We start from the raw sequence: 25314 nt of genomic DNA, 5'->3' as shown, positions 1-25314 counted from the left end.
TTTTCTCACAATGTTTGTGATAAACTGGACTGATAACTGCAACACAGGATCAGCTAAAAGAGTATGAATAAATAATCCTACAAAAAAGCAGCAGTCTATTGTTGCAAATTAATTCATGACATCAATCAAGAGACTTAAAATGACACAGCTGTTCCTCTTTTAATAATGGAAAAAATGGTTATCAGTTTCAATTAGAATCTGACCGAATCTACAGTATTACTGGAACTCAGAACAAAGTGAAATAAAGCAGAAGCAGCACAAAAAGTGGAGCACAAGTGCATAACCTTTGTTTCTCCAGATGTTCTGGAAATCAGTTGCTAGAAGCCCCAACTCCCATGACAACTGGCCAAGCTTTCTAGCTGTCCAAGTCTGAAAATGTGCAAGGTCAGAGATCGAGAACCACTAATGTAGAGAGAGAAATACATTATAAACCACCATGTGGTGAGGGCTACTGTTGTAAGGCACCCAAGATGTATCACTGATCTCAAACAGTTTGCCTTAGAATATATGCATCCAATTATTTTCATTCTGATTGTGCTTACAACATTAATGAATGTTGCAGAAGGGAAGTCTGAGAGGAGACATGATGGCCATGTATAAATATGTGAGGGGAAGTCATAGGGATGAGGGAGAAAACTTGTTTTCTGCTACCCCGGAGATTAGGAAAAAGAACAGTGGCTTCAAATTACAGGAAAGGAGATTCCACCTAAACATTAGGAAGAACTTCCTCACTGTGAGAGCTATTCATCAGTGGAACTCTCTGCCCTGGGTGTGGTGGAGGCTCCTTCTTTGGAGGCTTTTAAGCAGAGGCTGGATGGCTATCTGTCGGGGGTGCTTTGAATGCGATTTTCTTGCTTCTTGGCAGAGAGTTGGACTGGATGGCCCACAAAGTCTCTTCCAACTCTATATGATTCTATTATTCTAACTTGGGACATTTTATGGCCTTTTTGTTTTTACTTCTGTTGTCTATTAAGTTGAATAAATAAATTTATTCAGTTATATTTGAGGTTCCAGGTTTCTCTGAGTAGGCGCTTGAACTGGATCAGAATACAACAACAACAAGAAGAAAAACCCCTATAAGCTAAATTGGGAGAATGTTCAAGAGTTGCAGCAGTAACATATTTTCCAACATTTCATGCATGAAGCCTGGCGTACGTGTGGCCAAAGCACAATCAGAGTGTGGTCAAGATGGCACAAGTCATTAATGAGGAAGAAACATTTGAGCTAGGTGTCAGCAGTTGTCTTTGCCAGACAATACTGGGAATGGCAAGATTCAACCTCTTTCTCTCCCCATCTAAGTTAATTGAGAGAAACCTTATCTTTCATTTTGAATATCACTGGGGCAAAGGGGGAGTGGGAGAAGAGAGAAACTGGGATATTTTAAAAACAGCTGATGTCTCTGCCAGATCGAGACAGTTGGAGGGTGTGCAGCAATGCCTAGCTGTATGCTATAGTCTGCTTTTAAACTAATACGAATGTACAAGAAAGCAAAAAAGTGTCCCCAGTGGCACAGTGAGTTAAACCTCCAAGTTGCTGAATTTGCTGATCAAAAGGTCGGCAGTTCGAATCCGGGGGCAGGGTGAGCTTTCGCTGTTAGCCCAGCTTCTGCCAACCTAGCAGTTTGAAAACCTGCAAATGTGAGTAGATCAATAGGTACCGCTCCGGTGGGAAGGTAACGATGCTCCATGCAGTCATGCCAGCCACAGAACTTTGGAAATGTCTAAGGACAATGCCGGCTCTTCAGCTTAGAAATGGAGATGAGCACCAACTCCCTGAGTCGCACATGACTAGACTTCAGGTCAGGGGAAAACCTGTATATTACTACAAGAAAGCAGCTAATTGCATGAATTTGCAGCGCATCATATCTCACAACCATTTCATTTCAGAATTTTTGTACACAAAAGGTTATATGCACAGAGCTTTTCTGGTCTGCTCACTGGTGACATGTTGTCACTGAAGATATTTGGAAAGAGGACAAAGTTACAAGAGATAGACTTAACTATGGTACATCTAGTTTGCTACGCAACATCCCACTTTATGAAGTCTAAGTATAGGTCAGATCCCATTTTGGTTGGGAAAGGTTTCTGGTTAGCTGGGGTGTAAATGTGGAGGAGACAAATGGGGGCACTGAATAAGAATTCTGCTCCCAAACAACATTTTTCTCCAATCCTCAAATTTCAAGCATTGCAAAGAGAGAGAGCACTGAAAATAATTTACACCTAGTACCCTTATATTTGCTGTGTTCTTATTCCCTTGGTAACTTTACCTTCCTCTTTTCTACATTCTATTTCTAAATACTAGACTGGACTTTTAAATTACTGCAGTGCTAACTGAAGGAACATTTCATTTTGGACAGAAATCTTATTTGGTAATATAACATCCTCATTTTGCCACATCATAGCTACACTCCAGTGGTAAGGTAGATGGCATCCCATCTATCCAAGTAGTATGATATCTTCTGAGATTGAATTGAATGATATAGCCCAAAATTAGTACTTCATCTTTAAAAAATAAATGGATCGTGTCACAACCAACTGAAGAAAGATGAGGTGGAAAGCAAATAATATTGCATATGCAGCAAGAGACATTATGTTTGTTTATTTTATCCCAGCAATAAATTTGGGTGCGTAAAATTGCAAGTCTATTTCTATGCATAGATTACCAATTTATTTATTTCTTTGGATTGCTCCGTCCGTCCAATATTTCACTGTATTGATCTGTTGTGTGATGAGGTGAACAAAAAGTTTGAGAAATTGATCAATCAGAGCCAATTTCACATTCATCCTCTTTTTGAGATTGACTTGAGTAAATTTTCTGTTGTGGTTCTAAGGATTCTTCAAGATGCTTGGTTCTAACGGGAGCCCAATACAGGGAGCGGTCAACCCTCCTGCTTAAGGAGCTCCACTGGCTACCGTTCATTTTCCGGATCCAATTCAAAGTGCTGGTGATCACCTATAAAGCTCGGAACGGTTTGGGGCCCATCTACCTTCAGAATTGTCTCTCTCCCCCTATGAACCTGTATGGTCTCTTTGGTCATCGGAGGAGGCCCTCCTCTTGCTTCCGCCAGCATCACAAGTGCGGTTGGTGGGGACGAGAGAGAGGGCCTTCTCTGTAGTGGCCACCCGGTTATGGAATTCGCTGCCTGGGGAGATCAGGCAAGCCCCCACCTTGATGACATTTCGGAAGAGCCTGAAAACCTGGCTTTTCACCCAGGCCTTTGGTTAAGATCGCCTTTCTCCATCACAATTATTATGCTCCTCGACCTTTTGTACTGGTCGCTCTTCCCCTGATTCCTGATTGTTTGATATTCAGGACTCCTCCCTACCTAATGTGACCTTAAATGATTCTAATGCACTTTATCTATTTCCGAATTTGTTACTCAAAATGTGCATCTTGCTTATCCACTATTGCAACCTCATGGTTTTTAATTTGATGTTTTAATTCTGTGTTGTGTTTTTTCGCCTATTGTGTATATTTTATTACTGGTTTTTGTTGTTGTCCTTTGATGTTTCATATTTTATCATTGCTTGTATTTTGATTTCGCTGTAAGCTGCCCCGAGTCCCCTTCGGGGGAGATGGAGGCAGGATATAAATATACAACAACTTCTTCTTCTTCTTCTTCTTCTTCTTCTTCTTCTTCTTCTTCTTCTTCTTCTTCTTCTTCTTCTGTTGTTGTTGTTGTTGTTGTTGTTGTTGTTGTTATTATTATTATTATTATTATTATTATTATTATTATTATTATGCTATAGAGGTCTCCACCACAAGCAGTTGCCCAGGTTAATGTAAGTAGGCACTCCTCTCAAATGTATTCCACGGTTCCATTTCCTTCTCTATTTTCTAGTCACAGGGTGTCCTACATAATACCCTGGGGGTGGGAATGGAGAGGAAGTACTTCCTTCATCAAATACCTTTGAGAGAGAAATACTAGAGCAGCAAATGAAAGCACATCCAAAGCAATAGCAAGGACAAAGTGACCAGTAGTTTCCTGGGACTGATTCAGAAAAGCAGAGAACCATTCAACTGAGACCCCTTCCATACAGCTGAATAAAATCCCATGTTACCTGCTTTGAACTGGAATATGTGGTAGTGTGGACTCAGATAACCCAGTTCAAAGCAGATAATGTGGGATTTTCTGCCTTGCTATTCTGTGTATATGGCTGTGTGGAAGGGTCCTAGGTTATTCTTGTAGGACACAAAGCCCTAAAGACTAAAATGCAACCAGTTTCTTGTTACTTCCTTACTTAATAACTGCAGCAGCTGAACTAAATTGATATGGCTAAAGCCATACCCTTCAAAGCAGAAGAATAATCACTGGCTTGAATCAGCATCATTTCTATTAAGAGTAATGGATCAACATCTTGGTTTGTGCAAATGCCTTTATTTTGCACGGGGCCTGCCAATTCTTCCATCTGTCAATCTATCTCAGTACAATGATTTATGCCACAAAATGAACATCTTCAGCTAGGGAAGCATTTTTAGTAATCAGCAAGTCAGTGCTGCTATACTGAACAACATATCTCTTGTTTTTCAGATTCTGCTTAGTAGCAGCATTAACACATCCTGAGTGACATTGTCTTCAATTGCCATTGGGATGGACTGGGCAGCTGGTGTAATTGGCACACTTCAGTTGAAATAAAGGGATTTAACAACACTAGCCAAAGTCCTGTGACCCCATCACCCTTCCCATATGCACTGGGAGGTTGTGTATTGAAATTAATTACCTACAGTTTGAATGAGATCTGCATGGTATCACTAGTAGGTCAAACAAGGTCCGTTTGGGGTTAGCAGAGAAATTCAAAGGAGGTCTTGGCAGATTCTGATGGCTCAGGCCTATAGAAGAGGATGCATGACCTTTACTGGTTAAGCTCTGTCATCTAAAAGACCAGTCCTTGTGGAAATATCAGGGGTTGCTTTTGCAATATGCTGAAAGTCAGCCTGAAAAATTAGTATCTGAGGATAATGTCATCTCTAGCTAGCTACTAGTCATGATAGCCAATAGCAGAGATAGTATGCCTCACAAACTGCTGGTAGCAGGTACTGTTCCTATCTTCAGCTTGTGAACATCTGGTTGGCCACTGTGGGAAGAGAATTCTGGGCCAGAGAGGCCTTTCTTGTGGTTCAGGAAGACCCTTCTGAAGGTCGTAACTCTAGACATAGAGGCCTATAGGTAAAGGTTTTCCCCTGACATTAAGTCTAGTCGTGTCCAACTCTGGGGGTTGGTGCTCATCTCCATTTCTAAGCCAAAGAGCCGGCATTGTCCGTAGACACCTCTAAGGTCATGTGGCTGGCATGACCACATGGAGTGCCGTTACCTTCCCGCCAGAGCGGTACCTATTGATCTACTCACATTTTCATGTTTTTTAACTGCTAGGCAGAGCCGGCCCAACATAGAGGCCAATGTAAGCACCCACTTGTGGCAATCTTCCAAGTGTTCTAGGAAATCTACTCTCATCAGCTTTAGTCAGCACAATCAAAAGTAAGGAATGATGTGAAGTATGGTCTAATAACACTTGGAGGTTCACAGGTTGCCTATCTCTGTGTTAGAGTTAAAGTTTCCAAATGCTTTTGAAGTCCTACGTATAAAGAAGATCATACTTTTTGCCTTTATCCATAGAATATAATACAGTCTACTTAGAGTCCTATTCTAGGTATATTCTCATTCAGGCAGTAACTAGACTCAGACTTGTTCTGTCATCCTCAGCTACAGTCTACAGATTAGTCCTTTTAAATATTAAACATTAAGAATTCTTAATTCTTGGCTATTTTGGACTTTATGTGGAGTTCAGTATTGATTGAAGGCAGAAGTGGGGCCATAATCTAAGGATGATCAAGACAAAACTGCATCAGGTAAGATAATTTATTGGTGATCAACGGATTCTACAGGTTTCTAACAGATGTTGTTATGTGGAGCCCACTTTTAACAGGGAATAGAATCAAAACATGTAAGTTCTTGGCATCAAGTTACGGTCTTTTTGGATGCTGGCTGCTACTTGGAGATTTAGGAATTTAGCCCAAAACTTTATATGGGCAAGGCTTGTGTGTCTCTACTGAAATGCAATCCATGGTTATATAAAACAAAGACTATGGTGATATACATGTGAAAATGTATGAAAGACCAAGCCCTCTGGTTTTGCTTAGAAACATGTCAAATAGCAGATTCTGCTATAGTCTCTATATCAGTGGTTCTTGACCTGGGGTCCCCAGATGTTTTTGGCCTTCAACTCCCAGAAATCCTAACAGCTGGGATTTCTGGGGGTTGTAGGCCAAAACATCTGGGGACCCCAGGTTGAGAACCACTGATCTATATAGTACTAGCTTTGCCCGGCCACGCGTTGCTGTGGGTTCTGGGGCGTATAGTTGTGTTGTTATAGTCACGGTGCCCACAACTTTATCCTTTTATATATATAGATTGGTGTGCATGTGCCTTCAAGTCTCCTGTTAACCAATGGTTACCTCATGAATTTTATAAGGCTTTCTGAGTCATGGAATACTCTGAAAGTTCATCCTTTGAAATATAGTGTCCACCTCTTGCATTCATTGGCATTCTCTCATCCAAGTTTTAATCAGAACTGACCTCTCTTAGTTTTTAAGATCAGAAGAGATCTAAGACTTTTCGGGTATTTAGAGTATACATGTATCTACATACAATTGGTAAAGAAACTATGGCTAGCAAACTTTCGGATCCTCCAGAGCTCCAGTTCCCATCATCTGTAACCAGCCTCTCCAATGGTGAGGCAGGAACTGAATAATAGTACACTTGGAGTACTACATCTTTTGCACCCTTTACATAGGCTCTTAAGTAGACTTGCATAATGCAATTCCCCCACCCCCTTGTGTTCATTTTATATGGCTGAAATTTTGGCACAATCTTTTTTCCTGTATTGGAATAAGAAGAATCTGGTTATAATTCTTCAGCATTGGTATATACACATAATCTTCTCTGCATATTGACAACTGAACTGGGATTTATTGTCAATGCTAGGAGGAATTCATTACCACAAGAAATGTGCACACTGCAGGCATACAATAAATCACAAACAGCATCTGAAGAAACATAAGGAAAGAGAAAGTCCTAGTTACAGTAAAGGCCATTGGTGCTTCGTGATATATACCTTCTGGCCAGACTGAGAAGGGCAAATTCAGTTTTGATGAAAGACACACTTTATAACCTGGTTGCTTGTTTAGGAATGCTCAAAGTCAAAGCAGGTGCATAAAACAAGTGGAAGTATGACTCTTTAAGATTTCAGATTGACAGTATCCTCAACTTACTCAGCATTTTAGAATACAGTTCTAAATTGACCTTGGCAAAACTACAGGGATTGGATTTTTACATAGTCTATCTGTTTGTAAACATTCTCATTTGCACACTAAACCCAAATGGGGTTTACTTTATTTTAAAGAAGCATTTTTAAACAACATGGATTTTTTTTAAAACAACAGGAGAATATTTGTCTTCCGGTGAACAGAAACTCTCATGCAAGAGAAAGCAACAAAAGCAAGGAAGGACATCTCAAGTTGGAATACAAAATAAGCAACATTAGTGCTAGCAATATGATTTGTGAAGAGGTAAGGAGAAACAGCATTCAAACCAGCATTCCATGTAAGGTACTTACTACATTTTGGCATGAGAAAGACATTTCAGTTCTCTCATTTTGGCCATGCAATGTTTGATCTAAAATGAGAGTCTCCTCTCATTTTGAGATTCCACATTAAAAATGGTTAACCATGAATGTGAATTTTTTAGGAGTTCATGAATAAAACCATTCTTAGTCAAGCTGATAACAATTATACTTTATAATTGGTAAAGTGAAAGGTTATATAATCCAGCCCTTCTAAAATCTTATTATTTTTGCAAACTAATATTGCTAAACCCAACCTGCCTGTTTTGTGAAAGAAAAACAAGCTAAGTGACAGGATATATCCACAGAAGTTCACTAAACAAAATAACATACCAACCTCTTTCACTACTGTTTCCATATGATACATAAAAATATTGTCTGCAACTATCTAATTACAATAGTTAGTGGTCCCAATGTTCTGGGCACCCATCCATTCTTCTTCTGTTTCTCAATTCTCATGTTGATGTTAGCTTTTTTCCCTTGCCAGTTTTAAAAGAAAAAACTAAAACAAATCTCTGATTAGTACACTTCAATTAACATTTTAATATTCATGCACATTTTGCCTCCCCACAATCATGCATTGTTACAGAATTAGATGTACAATATACGATAGTGTGACAAGTGTAAACAATGGCTGGCATCCTGTTAGAAAGGATGTCGCAAGGTAGACTTATGACCTCATAACTGTTTGGCTTTTATATTTATGATAATAACACCCCGAAGGGATGGAGGACTGTGGCACTAGAAAGCTAAGTGATGGAAGATTATGTGTCCAGCCAGTGAGCAGTTATGTGCTCAGCAGAAGTAGGGGCCAGCCTGGAGCTCCTATTACAACTTCTCTTTGCATTACCACTTACAGGTGGAGGCTGGGTGCATCATTCTCCAACACCCTGCACACCTGCACAGCTGATCTCCATCCTTGGATTTTGAAGTAGATTGTGAGGTCACATCAGGAAATCGCCCATAGCCATGACAGTGTAACTATCTTCCCAATGTAGGATCTCCGATGTCCAAATTACAGCCATTTGCCATGTGCAGGGGTGGGTTTTTATTTAGAAAAATATCCTAACAAAAGTATTGCTTTTTGCAATGTGGGTAATTTTTCTTTCCAAATAATGCAATCTGGATGTAAGTCTCGTGCAATTTTTTTGGATGAAGTGTGGTACAAAAAGGCTGAAAAGATGTACTCTGGCTGTGAATAAATTGTTCCCATGTGCAGACTGCAGAACAACAACGCATGAGATTCTCATTTTGGGTCAGAGGAACTAGACGTGTACAATAAACCTTATCCTTAACCAACAACCTAATCCTCAATATCTTGGAATTCCCATTGTGATCAGAAAATATCCCACAATCTATTCAAGGCAATTTTTTGTTATTCCAGATAACAAGAGTGAAAAAAAACCCCCTTTAAATTAATGTTTACTTCATCAGACTGTGAAATTCATCTAAAGTTTCTTTTAAGTACTTGACTTAAAGTCTTTCTTGTTCCCTGTGCCTTTGGTCTGTTTTCAGAATATCTCCACTTATTTTTATTCCTTTTCATTTATTTCAGCATCATGAGCAAAATCCAATATATTTCCTAACTAGCATCCTGCACTCAATTTTGTCTTTATTGAAAACATTCTTTTTTTGCTTCTGAAAGATATAGCAACAGATATGGGCAACGTCCAGTATAAGTGATTTCAAAATAACGAGTTGACCAAAAAAAGCTAACTAACAGAAACAATAAAAAGGAAACACTTAAAATAGTGAGTCAGGCTTACGTTAAGATTAGTTTAACTTCTGTTTTCTCTTTTGCCCTATACTCTGTAGGACATGGCAACAATTGTATTCAAGCCATGAATAAAGATGGTTAGATAGCAAGAATCCAGTGAATGAATGGCTATAGTATGATATATGTTCAAATGTAATGATGCATGAATCACAGTGTTTCTTCCTTCTCCAGAATTTTTACTGTGTTTCTACGTATTCCATTAAAAATGCTGCCTATGTTAGTATTACTTAATGATGTGTTATTCTGGTTTCATAGTATATTTAAAATGTTATATAGTTTTGTTTGGAAGCAATAGATTACAAATAAAAATATATTTAAATTTACCATTTCCCAATAATGATATTGTAACTAGCATGCATCACAATTATTCCTTAATGTGGGGCAGCCACGGCTTTTGCAATATTTCTTGTACTTTTATACTTACAGGATAGATTACATCTAAAAATTATTTCAATTTACCATTTCCCAATAATGGGAGTGTAGCTAACATGCATCACAATTATTCCTTAATGAGAAGCGGCCACTGCTTTTGCAATATACCTTGTACTTTTTAGTTACAGGATTGTGGGCTCAATACATGATGGAGGAGTGTGGTTCAAGTTTGTGCTGTACCTTATGATTCTGTATTAGGACTGTTACTTTTTCTTAAAATGAGAAATTCAAATGCAAAGGACTACAATTCAAAATACACATATGGTAAGTAATTGTTTAGGGCAGAGGTTTTCAAGCTGTGCTCCGTAGAGCCACTGGGCACCATGCTGCTTCCCACCTCCTCCTCCTCTTTTCTCCTCCTCTTTTCTCCCCTCCTCCTCCTCCTTCTCCTCCTCCTCCTCCTCCTCCTGAGAAATGCAGGGAAATTAAAGCTTGGAGTTGCCAAAGCAGTAGCCGCAGCCTCCTCCCAAAGCACAGACCCTTCCCCACTGGCTCCCTTGCTGCCCAGACTCTTTTCCTCACTACCCAGACCCCTCCCTCCACCTTCTTTGCTTCCAAAATCCCATTTCCCTCCCACCGCTCAAGGGGTGCTTTGATTGTGCTTTTCCTGTATTCCAGAAGGGAGTTGGACTGGATGGCCCCTGGGATTGCTCCTCCTCCTCCTCCTCCTACTACTACTATTACTACTGAGGCTGGATTGCCATCTGCAAGGGGTGCTTTGTGCTTTTCCTACATGACATAAGGCGGTTGACTGGATGCCCCTGGGGTTTTCCACAGAAATACTGTTAAGTTTATGTTGGTTACAATTGTTCTTCGTTTTAAATATTGTATTGTTCTTTCTTTCTTTTCTTTTTTTAACACTACAAATAAGATATGTGCACTGTGCATAGGAATTTATTCATGTTTTTTTCAATTAGTTCACACAAACACTCTCCACCCATCTGCCACTTGTCTGGCCCGTCTGTCAAATTTTAAAATGCAGTGCGGCCCCTGTGCCTAAAAGTTTGCCCATGCCTGATACATAAATATATACATTAACTGTGCTCCATGCAGTCATGCCAGCCACATGACCTTGGAGGCGTCTATGGACAACACCGACTCTTCAACTTAGAGACGGCGATGAACACCACACCCCAGAGTTGGACACGACTGGACTCAATGTCAGAGGAAAACTTTATCTAATCTAATCTAAATATTTATTGGGGCTCCACAGGAAACTTTTGCTTCAAAAAGGGCTCTGCCACCAAAAAGGTTTGAGAACCCCTGGTTTAGGGGATACCTTGGTTTAATATTGTAATTATTTAATTTAATTTGCCAAGCTCTTCAATGAATGAAATGTAGCAGCAATCGGGATTTCCTTCAGACCAGAACTGACAGAAAGGACATTGATCTGCCAGTTGCAACATGTTATAGGTTACAATTTAGCTCAGTGGTTCTCAACCTGTGGGTCACCGGATGTTTTGGCCTTCAGCTCCCAGAAATCCTAACAGCTGGTAAACTGACTGGGATTTCTGGGAGTTGTAGGCCAAAGCATCTGGGGATCCAAATCAGTGGATCTCAACTTGAGGACCCACAGGTTGAGTTCCACTGATTTAGCTCCTCAATTTTATTAGTCTGCAAACAGATTTTGGCTTCTCTTTACTCAAAGATGGAGTGTTATGACCCTCCTTTGTCAGTTTCTCCCATAAGAAAAAACCAGGCAATTGAAATGACGCGCCCCGCTAGTTGAATCCATCCCTGGAGCGTTTCGGGGTCGTCTCTGTGCGCTGCCCAGCTGAAAATCTCGGGGCGTAGTCCCTCTTTAAATAATTCCACTTTGGTCACTTCAGACCATTCTGGTACCCTTTCCGCGAGGTGAAGGAATTCCTCTGCGTACTCGGGCACTGTTTTGTCCCTCTGCTTTATTCCTTTCAGCTGGTCTCGAGCCCTCAATTGCTCTAGCCGGTCTCTAAACCGGTTTTCCAGTGCGGCGAGGAAGCGGGGCACTGACCTCAGGCATGGGTCGCGTCTGGCATGAAGCTGCACATACCAGCTGGCTGCTCCTCGCTTTAGTGTGTTGCCGATGGCTCGAACCCTGCTTGCCTCGGAGGGGAATGTGTGTGCATTGTCTTCCATGTATCCTCTGATGCTAATTAGAAAAAAGTTCAGTTCATCTGATTCCCCTCCGTATTCTAGTTTGAGATCTTCCCTTCTAGGCATCCATTCTGCAGCCCGTTGATGCTGTCTGGGAGGCATGGGGAAGGGTTGCATCAGGTTTCCTCGGGCGGCTCCTTGGAACACGCCGCGCCCCACTCCGGTGGTCATTCTGCGCGGCTCCCGAAAGTCTGCCGCCGCTGTCGGCTCTTCCGCCCATCCGCATACTGGCCTTGCTGTAGCCCCCTCATCTCGCCTTTCCTCGTCGTACGGCACATCCTCCTCCTCTTCCTGGATCCCCCGCTCCTCTCCGCCTTCGTCTGCAAATCCACTGGACCCGATCCCTGGCCCCAGTGGCCTTTCCACCCCGACGCCCATTCGGGGGGTTGGGAGCTCTGTTGGAGATGGCGGCCTCAGAGTTCCCAGGGCTCGCTGACGCTCCACTTCTCGCGCCATTCTGTCCCGGAACTCCAGCTCCCGCCAGTATTCCTCATCTCCCTCGTCCCTTGCCGCCACGGGACTCTGCGTTGACGCTCGCTGGCCCCTCTGGCTCCAATCTCCTTCTTTACTTGGTTCTCTCTCGGCGCCATATCGGCTGGGCTCCTTTTGGAGATTCTCTTCCAATAATGGCACCAATCTCCCCACGGTTTCCGACAGCCTGGATAAATTAGTTTCCAGGATGGATAACCGCAGGGCCACGGTCTCCGGCATACTTCCTCCAGATCCCCAACTGGTTTCTGCAGCCGCAGAGACGCCTCTTCCTCCCCTGGGAATTCTCTGGGTCACGCCGTTCGGCCTGGGGTACCCCGTAGAGGAAGCTATGGCTTGCAGCGTTTCTTCTCTCTTCGGCCGGGCCCCTTGCAGAGGCCTCTCTGCCCCATTTGGGCTTTGATCTCCTTCTTCACTCATTATCACTTCACTGCGAATTCCGCAGGAGGGTGAGAAATGGATTCTCGACTTTAATGTCAGGCTCACTTCAAAGGACCAGTCTGAACGCAGATCAAAGATAGCTGCTCTCAAATTCAATCTTTATTGAAGAATACATGACTTTGGAAAAGTCGAGAATGACCTAATGTTTACATACATCTAATTTTATCACTTCTGATGCAACGTAATATCACACGCAAATATCATCATCAAACCCCACCTTCGGGATCACATTTCTACCATGATTTCTATTCCCACACACTACAGCAATTATAATTGTTTATACTTTCAACTCTGAGTTCCCAGGCTCATTTTATCTTCTCCCGCCAGGTGCTTGCAGGGTTGTTTTATGTTATGAAGTCAGATTCAGGGCTTGGAAATTCAGCCCTGGGATCTGGCTCCATGACAGAAATGCTTTAAAAGCTACACATTTAGAAGCTTCTTACACAATATCTCATCCCTCTATTTATCCTTTTAGTCATCCCCTGCCTTTCCTCCAAAGCTGAAACTTCTGCTAGTTTATGAAACAAAAATAAATAAATAAATAAAAACAACTGGCCAAAAACATTATAAAAGTTTAAAGTGGCGATTAAAATAATGAGTCCTCCCTCAAGAGCTCAACCGACAAGAGTGACTTTGTTTATGGAGTGGCTTCTTCGGGGGGTATTTGTACATATGCAAAAACCAAGAAGGAAACTGGATCAGTAAATCCTAATTCAGCTCCCCCCCCTTGTTAAGTGTTTATTTGAAAGCAACGCTGCTACGGCTTTGTTTCTCCCATCTAACTACACCTTAAAGATTTGGGTTTTCCAGAAAGTGTACTTGGTAGGATCAATTTTTACGAATTTTGTGTGCAACTGTTTGTTCCTCTGCTATTGACAGGCATGGCAATTTGGCACCTTAATTACTATTCAATTCCCTCTCTGCAGGCTCCAGATGGAAATTATTAGCACTTTTCTTAATTACGACAATGAAGACCATAAGTGGAGAATCAGTAAGCAAGTTTCAAGACACAAAGTATTGTGAAGTTACATGACTCTTTCGTCTTTTTGTTTTTAAAAAAGTTTGTGTTTGTTTATAGTCCTTGTGAGTTTTGACAAATACTTTATTATAGAAACTGCTTAAATATGTGTGAGATCAGAAGTTGGAGGGAGTTGTGGACTGGAGAGAATGATATATGTGACCATTCAATTAACAGATAATATGTGATGCCAACAAATGCATTTCTTGAGTGCAAAGTCTTAATCCTACATGATACTGTACCTTTAACCCAGTCTTTCTCAGCTTTTTGACCCTGGAGAGCTTGAAATAATGTTGAGGTCTCAGGGAATGCCAGAGTAAAAATGATTATACTGATGGCTCACTCTGCATAAGTGTAATGAATAAATTATAGATATGATTATCCAATACATTGTTAGTGCTATTTTGAGCAGAAAATGATATTTTTCTGTGGATCTGAATATAGGAAATTTATTACCCTGCTCTTTTTGTATGGTTCCTGTTCCCCACAAGGAATTCCAATTCTAATGTAAATCAGTAGTGAAAATCTGTTTCTACTTCCTTTCAATTTTCTATTTGATATTTTTAAATTATATCCAACTAGGCCTAAATGTCTTATCCATTTTTTTCTGTTCTATAACATGATAAGGAAGTATAGAATGAACAAGAGTATATTATTATTGACTATTTATTTATCATTTACTTCATTTCTACCCCGCCTGTCTCAACCCTGGAGTGGACTCAAGGTGGCTTATATTTTTTCTCCATTTAAAATGAATTTTTTTTTTAAAAAAAAAGCTCTTTAAAAACAGGTTCTTTCTCTTTCCTTTCCTTTCTTCCTTAATCCTTTTCTTTCCTTTTTAATATATTTTTAAAACTGAGAAAGTAAACATAATACTTTTTGTATTAACTTAGTGTCTTGAGCCAAAGTGGGATATAATTTTTCTAAAGCCGATTTTGGTACATTTAATTTAAATAGTAGTTGTATATTGATATTATGAATTGTATTTACAACAATTTTTTTACTTTGTCAGAAGCGAATTGAAGTTGCTTCTGGTGTGAGAGAATTGGTTGTCTACAGAGACATGTGTCCAGGATACACCTGGATATGTTACCATCCTACTGGGAGGCTTCTCTCATGTCCCTGCATGGGAAGCTAGGACTGACAGATGGGAGCTCACCCTGTCTTGCAGATTTGAACTGCCAACCTTCAGGTCAGTAGTTCAGCCAGCACAAGGGTTTAACCCAGTGGTTCTCAGCATGTAGGACTCCAGATGTTTTGGCCTTCAACTCCCAGAAATCTTAATGGCTGGTAAACTGACTGGAATTTCTGGGAGTTGTAGGCCAAAACACCTGGGGGCCCACAGGTTGAGAACCACTGGTTTAACCCATTGTGCCACAGAGACCCCTTATTTACAAAATGAAAATATATTGACAGTGCAGACTAGAAAAACTTTGAAAACCATAAGCCAAATCAATATGAGAAAAAAATAATCTGAGACACAATTTTATACAATACTTTGAAAACCTATTTTCTCACTAAGCCACATGATCAAGCTCAAAATTCCTCTGTAGAATGAAAATTCATTTCTAAATTCTAATAACACTGGTAGAGCTTGTTTGCTCTTATAAAATCAGTCGGTAGCACACAGGAGAGGCAATTTGGTAGGGAGCGGTTGAGATCATCAGCTTACAATTCTTCCTTCTATGCAGTTCAGAGCTCACCAATTATCCATCCCCCCCTCCCTGGTCTGGCCTCGAAACTGAGAATAGACTCCATCAAATGAAAACAGTCCTACTGTGCACTGTTATGCAGGATGGAAAGAAAAGGGGTTACTCGGTCATTTATATGATCCTATATTACAACTTCACATGCTGTGCACCCTAGCAACTTTCTAGGGCTCCAGGAATTCTAAGTTGAGATGCTCTAATCTACTCCTACATAGTATGGTGCATCCTAACTCTTTCTTAAACTGTGCTAGAAAGCAGTGCTTCTTATGGTATATTAATGTTGGTGACCGGCAGTTTTTCCCTCTCCAATATGTCACTATCTGTGGATTATAATTGTTTCGTTAATGGGAGCTCTCCAGGTTCTGTGGCCCCCACTTTGAGTAGCATTGGTTTAAAGAGTTCTTCAAATTGAATTCAGAGCCATAGGTGGGATTTGGGTCCATAGTCATTAAAAACATGCTCAGGTCCCCAATGAGTTTTCCCAGTGAGTTTTCTCAGCTATTTGACAGCAGCAGGAGCAAATCAAGATAGATGAGGGCTGCCAGTGTGTGACTATGGGCAGGCCAGCCAAGCAAATATTTCTGCATTGCGATTGTGACTTTCAGCTGAAAATGAAAGGGGCTCTTGTGAGCTGAGAGGATTCCCTGAGACAAAATGCTTGCAATAATGGAAGCTCCTACAGCATTCCTGGCAGTAAGGAAAATATTCAAGGGGATAGGGCAGTTGCAGAAAGGTAGGCAGTGGATGCAGGAGAATAGGAATGGTTCCCACTTTTTGGAACATCCTGGAGCCTGGCTCAACTGGAGGATTTCCCTTTTTTGCTCCCGAGGTCAGGAAACTTTACCTTTTCCCTCCTTCTCCCTAGATTCTAGAGAAAGAAAAATTTTGTTTTTTAAACAGAAGTATCCTGTGGGTTAAACTGCTGAGCTGCTGAACTTGCTGACTGAAAGGTCGGCGGTTTGAATCTGGGGAATGGTGTGATGTCCCACTATTAGCCCCAGCTTCTGCCAACCTAGCAGTTCCAAAACATGAAAATGTGTGTAGGTACCACTCCAGCAGGAAGGTAACAGCACTCAGTGCAGTCATGCCGGCCACATGACCTTGGAGACATCTATGGACAACAGCGGCTAGTCAACTTAGAAATGGAGATGAGCACCAACCCCCAGAGTCGGATATGACTAGACTTAATGTCAGCAGAAAACCTTTACCTTTACTTATCAAGGTTCTTTCGTATGTCAGCAGAGCAGTCTCCAAAGCCAGAGTGCTTTAAAATTTCCCCTAGCATATCTTTTCTGGAACCTTTTGCTGACAAATTGAGGGTCCTGTTTTTTTTCTGGTGATTAAACCAAATGTTTAAAATAAATAAAAGCAGAAGCCTTATCTTGCTTCCTCCTACCTTTTTTTCTTAACCTTTTAAAGAAATGTATCAAATATGTGTGCTGGAACACTGTGCCTTTCTGTTCTATGATGATCAGTAGTCAGACTGTGAAAGTCTACGTTATCATTTCATTGCTTCTCACTATAAGAATTTAATCACTGATAGATATCATCAAAGCAAATAATTATGGAAAGTTGCATGTTTCTGAAGTTTTAAAAAATTAGGTGCACCTATTTAAGATTGCTTCTCCCCCGGTTTGAAGGTTGATAACATAACATCCAGTTAATTATGGTGGGCAACCACATAAAGCATACTACAATGACCTTCCCCCTCCCTTCATTCTCATTCCTGGCACTTCCCAGTTATTCAGCTGTTATGCAATCTGTACACTTTAGCCCTGGGGATACAAGTCAGTGAACCATACAGTCTTTAGCAGTGAAACTTACTTCTGCAACTATTTTTGCTCCTCTTTGAAAGGGCCTCCAGGAATAGAAGCATACTGTGAGCATCCTCCTTCATCACAAGGGTGGTTTATCCACAGAAAATCTGTTTTGAGATTGCCCTTTATCTCACCTCATGATACCAAGGCCAAGCTGGAGTCTATTCTCTTCTTTCCCATCATATGCTTGAGGCATGTCTGAGAGCTACAACTGTTTTTTTTCCCAACCTTGGGATTTAGAGTTTGCTGTAATATCCCTTGGGTGGGAGGGATGTTAAAAATGAAAACCCACTCTCATCCCTCGCTTATTAATTTGGCATGGTTTTCACATGACAAAGTCTTGATCGAGGACTCATTTACACCAAGCAGTTAAGCCTGTTGTAAGCAGCTCTGGATCCTTACAAAAAAAGGGATGTTGTTTACACAGCCAAGGAGTACAACCTCTCCTATGGGGCAGTGTGCACCTTACCCCCTCCTAGTTTGCATTGCCATTGCTGCTTCTAGCTGACTAGGGAGCACTATGCTGACACCAGAATGGGATGCCTATGAAACCAGGAAGCTGAAGGGGACAATCCCTTTTCCTTCTTCCTGATTACATGGGTGTCCTATTCTGATATTGGCAGAGGCATCTGTGCAACCACAAAGAAGGAAGGGGCATTGCCTGGACATGTGGCTGTCTCTGCCAGTGTTAGAATGGGGCGTTCACATAATCATAAATAAGAAGGGGGAACCCCCCTTTATTCTTTCTGTTTGTGTAGATGCCCCATTCTGATGTCTATCCAAGGCGGCTGCAACAGCCAGGAGCTTTCATAGAGCTTTGCGGCTAGCTAGAAGTGTCAATGACACTGTCATGATCTATTCCTTTCCCCTGCATTGATAAGTGCAGAGAAAGGGCCATGGCACCAGTGTCCCATCTGGGCAGTGGATCATGCTTGATTGGATCTGATTTGGCTGTCCAGAATCCCCTAAAGGAGATACAATGGACTCCCCCCCCCCCCCAATGCCATTTCAATAGTGCTGTTTCGTCATGGTGACACTTCCCCCATCACATGGGGGAAGTATCGCCAAAGCGGTGTAGATCCATGATGGCCAGCACAACACAGGCAGGCTCCCGTGTTTGGAGGACGCTTCCACTCTGGTTGTGGGTGGGGATTCCTCTGGAAGTCCAGCTACATCGTGATGGGCAGCGTGGCCATGGGGAAGTGTCCTAGGATACTAAAAAAGCCCTGTGTGATAAAGTGGAGATTGTGGAGTTTCTAACAATGTCTGGAATATCCCCCAACTTTGCCCAAAGCAGAGCAAAGATGACTAAAAGTTAAGAGCCCTGGGATCCGCACTGGATGGGGCTGTGCATTGTGAAGATAGCCAGCCTTTAATCTGCAGTGAGCCCAGGGTTTTTGGCTTGTATAGACAAGCCTCAATTTGTCTTCTCAGATTAACTGAATGCAATTATTGGTTCCAAATACAACAGAGCCTATTGAATCAGTGACATTTACCTACATGTTACATCAATGTTGAACAGTTTATTCTAGTTGGGACTTACCAGTGGGCTTCTGTGTATTAGTAAAGGTAAAGGTTTCCCCTGACGTTAAGTCCAGTCATGTCTGACTCTGGGGGTTGGTGCTCATCTCCATTTCTAAGCCGAAGAGCCGGTGTTGTCCATAGACACCTCCAAGGTCATGTGGCCGGCATGACTGCATAGAGCGCCGTTCCCACTGGAGCGGTACCTATTGATCTACTCACATTGGCATGTTTTTGAACTGCTAGGTTGGCAGGAGCTGGAGCTAACAGCGGCCGCTCCCGCCGCTCCCGGGGATTGAACCTGGGACCTGTGTATTAACGACATTAATTAATACATTTAATAGTGAATGCAGTTTATTCATATAATAACATGCAACAGAGAAGTCACTCCCTATTTACAGACATTATTTTATACACAGTGATCATGTTCACCAATGAATATGTTAGTTTATCACTAATTTGATTAATGAACTATGAACAAGATCTATGAAGCTCCCAACAATTAATTATATTTAGTACATTTATTGGCCAGACATCACTACAAATCACAGGCCTAAGCTCAAGAGTTAGCCCATTGAATCTCACATATCACTACCAAGTCCCAACTGGTTCAATGAGTCCACACTAATTGGTACCAAAATTGTGGTCCCAGAGTGGTTTTATAATTCAACAACAATAAAGCACATAAGTAAAGCTTACGCTAAAGCCAACACAAAATCTTTAAAGCTGCAGGCAGAAACTATTCAACTGGTAACATCAATAAACCCAGCAGAGCAAGCAAATGACAAATAAAGATTTTACAGACTCAAACTAGTCATAAAACATGCAGAGATGTGCAATCCATGCTCTCCAGAGATTTGAGAACGTTGGTTCTCTCAGTTCAATACTTTGCTAGAACAAGAGGCTTGATCTCAAAATATAGCAGATGTAACAGGGCACATCAATCCATTGTATTTTTTGTTTTCTCTCAAAATGGAATTGGCTGTACACATTAAAACTATCAACACTTTCCAGTATTTCAAGGCTTCTACTTTCCTAGAAATTAAGCCTTCAGTTTCTCTTTTTCCATGGCTAGAGAGCAAAACCAACTACTTTAACTATCTAGTTGTTGTGATACTCGGTCAAAATTTTGCAATTTATCTTCCATCTGTGGGTTTTCCAGCAACTGAGTTAAAGACAGAACTGAAAACACATGTAGTAACATTAACATATAAAACAAATATTTCTCTTAATAGCTGTGAATAGTATCTATTAGAGGTTGATGATTGTGACTATATTTTCCTAACTGAAGGAACAAAGGCATTTTAACAAAGTGTAGTTAGTTTTTAAAAATGAGGATGCAGTGATAATGACATATATGAACTCTAATGATAGTGAGAGTGCAGATAACCACTTGTTAATTATTACCTATGTTTGACACTTATAGTTTTTATTGTTTTAAAACTACTTTTTTTAAAAAAATAGAGGAGCTTGGAAGTTTGCTAGAGCTCTCTCTCTGATTTCTATATATCTCCCCCTAAGCTTCCATTGGATGTTGTCATGGCAGTTAAAATGCATATACCAGTAACTATGCCATAATTCTGCTGTGTGAAAGGACTACTGATGTGAGGGTGAGAACACAAAACTGTCTGCATAACTTTTAGTGTTTATACATTTAGTATGATATCAATATTACAACCCTCTCCATAAATCTAACCTAGGTCAGTGACAATCTTCATCCAGATGCCATTCATCCCACTCAGGCCCTGGCTGAGAGTACATCATAGTAAATTACATCTATCCCAGGACAAAATCCTTATAAATATGTATATGTGTCTTGGTTTTTCCAGAATCTCACTGGTGCCCAGTAGGTTGAGCACCACTAAGCTAAGAGATAATAACTTCTTAAATCCACCTAGGACCTCTTCACATGGTCCAGAGGGGCTGTGTCGTTGTGTTGGTAGTCACCGGTGAAAGAGGAGGCATGTGGGGTGCCTCATGGTGTCCTGTGAACTCTCCCCCCTTCCCTCTGATGGGGATTATGGGATTCAGGTTCAAAATCAGGTTCAGAATGTCCCTGTTGTAGAAGATGAGGAACAGGGAGTTTTTCTCACAGCAGGGAATGATGTTGATGATACTGAAACTAGCCAAGTGCAAATTGACTCAGAAAAGGAGGACAGTTCTCAGTCTGATAGCAAGCAGGCTGACGCTAACGAGTAGATTGACCTTGATGAAACGGAATCTTTAGATCGAGCTGACTGTTTGGAATTCAGGGTTCTAAGGAGTGTGAGAATAGAAAATAAGAAGGAGGTCAGAGGCCAAAGAAATGCTTTCATGCTTTGCAAAGGGTATTAAAGCAGTGTGTGTGAAGACAAACCTTTGTCAAAGCAACTTTCGTTTAACCAAGAAGCAAGCTCTCGTTTCCTGGATTATCTTGCAGCCTTTGTGTTCATGTTCTTGGGACTTTGTCATGCTCTATTGGGACTTGGTTTTATTCCTTGTGATTTCTTGGATTATTGTTTAAGGCTTTGTTTTGTAACAATCTTTTGGAACTTTACTTTTGCTTTTAAAGAACTTTTTATCTTCTATTTTCTAATAAACTACAAAAGACTTTAGACTGTGTGCAGTCTGGTGTATTGAGCAAGGTGAAGCTAACCAGAGGTGCGACACTTGCTCTCAACATACACCACTGAGACAGACTTGGTAAACAGTTTATTGGTAAAAAGATAACAAAAGGTAAAAATGTAGTAATAAAATAGGATCAAAATTTCCAAAAGACTTAAAGCATGAACATAAACTCCAAGGTAAAATCCAAAGGCTTAAAACATGAACGCGAACTCCAAGGCAAAATCTAAAAGCTTAAAATATAAACATGAACTCCAAGGCAAAAACCATATTACATGAGTCAATACAGAAACAATGAGGCAAAACCCATCCCAAACACATAGGCAAAACTTGAGCAAGAAACCTGAGGCTTGAACAGGAATCAGACAGGAGACTTTGCACCAGAAGTGACGTTGCTTGATATGAGATTCTAACTCAAACACCTTTTCTATTTACTCATTCTTGCAAGACATGAATACATTTCTCTGACCTTGAGTACCCTGCCTTCTAGCCAGAATTCTCAGAGAACATCTAGGAGGCCAATTTCTCAAGAGCAATCTAGCATCTCTGTCTAATTGCTCTTTCTCATAATAGCTATTTGAAAGTGAAACACCTGGTGATTGTTGATTGGCAACATCCCGTTCTGGGAGCTGTGAATCTCTCACACTCATGTCAGGGTCAGGCTGCCCTGCAAGCTGCAACTCACTCCCTCTCTCCTCTGCTATGTCATCCTGGCTGCCTGCCTGGGGAACAGTCAGAGGCTCTTCTCATACTGCAAAACATTCTCAGACTGCAAAACCCCAAATTCTCCATCATCATCAGACTGAGCCACAACAGTAACTAAGGCGTGGACCACCATGGCCATGTCAGATTTCACTAGGTACAGCCGCAGTTGGCGCACAAGCTTTAATTGTGCAAAGGCCCTCCTGGCCACTGCCAACACCTGAGCATCAAACGCGAGTCTGAGTCCAGGAGGACTCCCAAACTATGAACCTGTGTCCTTAGGGAGAGTGTAACCCTATCGAGCACAGGTTGCCATCCTATACCCTGATCGGCCACATGACTGACCTGGAGGACTTCTGTCTTGTCAGGATTAAGCTTCAGTCAGTTAGCCCTCATCCAGTCAATCACAGTGGCCAGACACTGTTCCAGGATCTGAGGGGCTTCCTTGGAGTTTTGTGGAAAAGAGTAGTAGAGTTGTGTGTCATCTGTGTAGAGATGGCACTGAACTCTAAAACTTCAGATTACCTCGCCCAGTGGCTTCATGTAGATGTTAAAGAGCATAGGAGATTGGAGCTACCTGAAAAACACTTTCCTCCATGTGGTGGAGGAGGCAGCCTCTTCTGATGCTTCCCTTCCACTTTGAGAGGAATGTGATTGAGGCCTGCCAAGTGTCTTTTGATGACTCTCCGCAGTCCCCATCTAGGCCCTGGCCAAAAGCAGAAAAATGGGGCTATTTAGCCCTATGTGAAAAGGTCCCTAGTGAGCTCTATGGATGACTAGGGATTTGAACTAAGAATGACTCAGAAACATGTGAATGGAAGCATATTAACCTCATGGAAACAAATGACTTGCATGAAAATCCCCATCCAAATATCTGTTGGTCTCTTAGATTTATGATGGCGTGAACATCTGATCATCTTCCACAAAGTTGTTGTCATGTTTACATGGCATATCTCTCCTCTTCCTTATGCAGAACCAAGATTTCTATTTTTGGTTCAATGTCTTGTTTGTGTTATTAAGAGAGAAATAATACACTAGAAATTAGTTGGAAACAAAGCTTTTTGACTATTTGAACAATTGTGAGCTCCTGTCACATTCATACATTGTTTCTATGGGAAATGGACAAATGAATTCAGCTCCTCACCAAATCCATTTAGACTTGCTGATGTTAAGTACAGTGGAAAATGAGATAATCAGCCTCCCACTGTTAAACTAAATGGATTCGGCCCAGGGCCATGCTAGTTATTATTAGACCAGTTGAAAGGTTAATATATTAGCTTGTCAGTTCCCAGGACTCAAATGCACGCAGGAAGACCCTCTGCACTTACCAGATGAAAAAAACAGGATGTATATTGAACTTTACATCATTCAAGTTGTCTGTTCCAGTGCAAATGAGAGAAAAAGGAAAGAAAATGATTGAAATACACATATTTTTCTTTTCTTTTATGGAGCCACTCCTTCTCTTCACCTAATTGGCCATTATGATTTCATTTTAATTTCTCATTAAAGTAGTAGTCCTTCAATTTTTGCTGGTTGCTTGAGAGTTCTGGTTACCTGAGAGTCTACTATATTTGTCTTTTTCCACAGAGAGAAGAAAACAAGTTGAGTTACTTATCCCTGCAAGCGAGGATGAAGCAATTGAGCACCTGTATCCCAAAGTTCAACATTGTCTCCTTTAGTGGCTCCCAACATGTGAGCAGCAGACCACTGATGGTACTTCGGGTGGTCTGTGAAGGACTCCTTAGTGGAAGTGAAATGTATGAACCAATCACAGGAAGAGAGAAGGGTGAAGATCACACTAATGGAGCCTCTCATCATTTCATCATTTGCCATCATTTCTGTTTTTTACACTGTGTAATAAATATGAAATATTTATATATAGGCTTCTAATACTGGGAAAAGGCAGGCTTTAAATGGATAAAATAAATACAAATACATAAGTAATACCTTTGTGTGTGATGTTTGATACACGCTAAATTCAAAAGTGCAAACAACTTTCTTACACAGGGCCCACAAAACCTTTGATACTGATGCAGTCTGCATAAAAGAAAAGGCTCAGGATCAATAATCTGCTAGCAGTGATTCTCTAGGCTTTCAGGCTAGGGACATTCTCATAACTGTCTGAAGACTCGTAAGAACTGAACTTGGGAATTTCTGCATGAATAGCATGTGTGCTGTCAATGAGTCATGGCTCACACTTCTCATCTTTTTTCTTACACTTTTAGTAAAGCCTTTAGTTTAATTACTGTGTTTGATATCTGATTGTAGTAAACTGCCATTAAAGACATTAATGTCTCCCACATGTGCATGGGGAAAACATGGCTCTCTCTCACCCATTGCCTCCAATATGCATGCTGGTCATATACAAGCAGTCCCCAAATTACGAACAAGATAGGTTCTGTAGGTCTATTCTTAAGGTGAATTTGTATGTAATTTGGAACAGGTACATTTTAAGTGTAATGCCAGCCATATATAAAGGTAAAGGTTTCCCCTGACGTTAAGTCTAGTCATGTCTGACTCTGGGGGTTGGTGCTCATCTCCATTTCTAAGCCGAAGAGCCGGTGTTGTCCGTAGACACCTCCAAGGTCATGTGGCTGGCATGACTGCATGGAGTGCCGTTACCTTTCCGCGAGAGCGGTACCTATTGATCTACTCACATTGGCATGTTTTCGAACTGATAGGTTGGCAGAAGCTGGAGCTAACAGCGGGCGCTCACTCCCCTCCCGGGATTTGAACCTGGGATCATTCAGTCTGCAAGTTCAGCAGCTCAGTGCTTTAACACACTTCACCACCGGGGCTTCAGATATATATATTTTCTTACCACTATGGACAACGCTGGCTACATATATATATATATGGTAAAGGTTTCCCCTGACGTTAAGTCCAGTCATGATCGACTCTTAGGGTTGGTGCTCATCTCCATTTCTAAGCCAAAGAGCCAGCGTTGTCCATAGACACCTCCAGGTCATGTGGCTGGCATGACTGCATGGAGCTTCGTTACATGAATAATACTTTAAAGAGAAAAAAAATTAAAAATATAAGTACCTACTTA

General features: G+C 41.2%; 1 long non-coding RNA gene across 2 annotated transcripts; it reads left to right on the top strand.

Annotated features, from left to right (window-relative positions):
• Positions 1–6871: 6871 nt before the first annotated feature.
• LOC134297826 (uncharacterized) lies at positions 6872–24206 on the top strand. Of its 2 annotated transcripts, XR_010004708.1 has the most exons (4): positions 6872–7566; positions 9951–10092; positions 13818–13882; positions 23850–24206. It is a non-coding gene; the product is annotated as an uncharacterized LOC134297826 (long non-coding RNA). The 2 variants fall into 2 exon arrangements; XR_010004707.1 differs by lacking the exon at positions 6872–7566 and having other exon boundaries at positions 9298–10092.
• Positions 24207–25314: the final 1108 nt, after the last annotated feature.

This window comes from Anolis carolinensis, chromosome 3, assembly GCF_035594765.1.
Source record: "Anolis carolinensis isolate JA03-04 chromosome 3, rAnoCar3.1.pri, whole genome shotgun sequence".
Taxonomy (NCBI): domain Eukaryota; kingdom Metazoa; phylum Chordata; class Lepidosauria; order Squamata; family Dactyloidae; genus Anolis; species Anolis carolinensis.
Note: the sequence above shows the minus strand (reverse complement) of the source record. Positions and strands in the feature narration are given on the sequence as shown.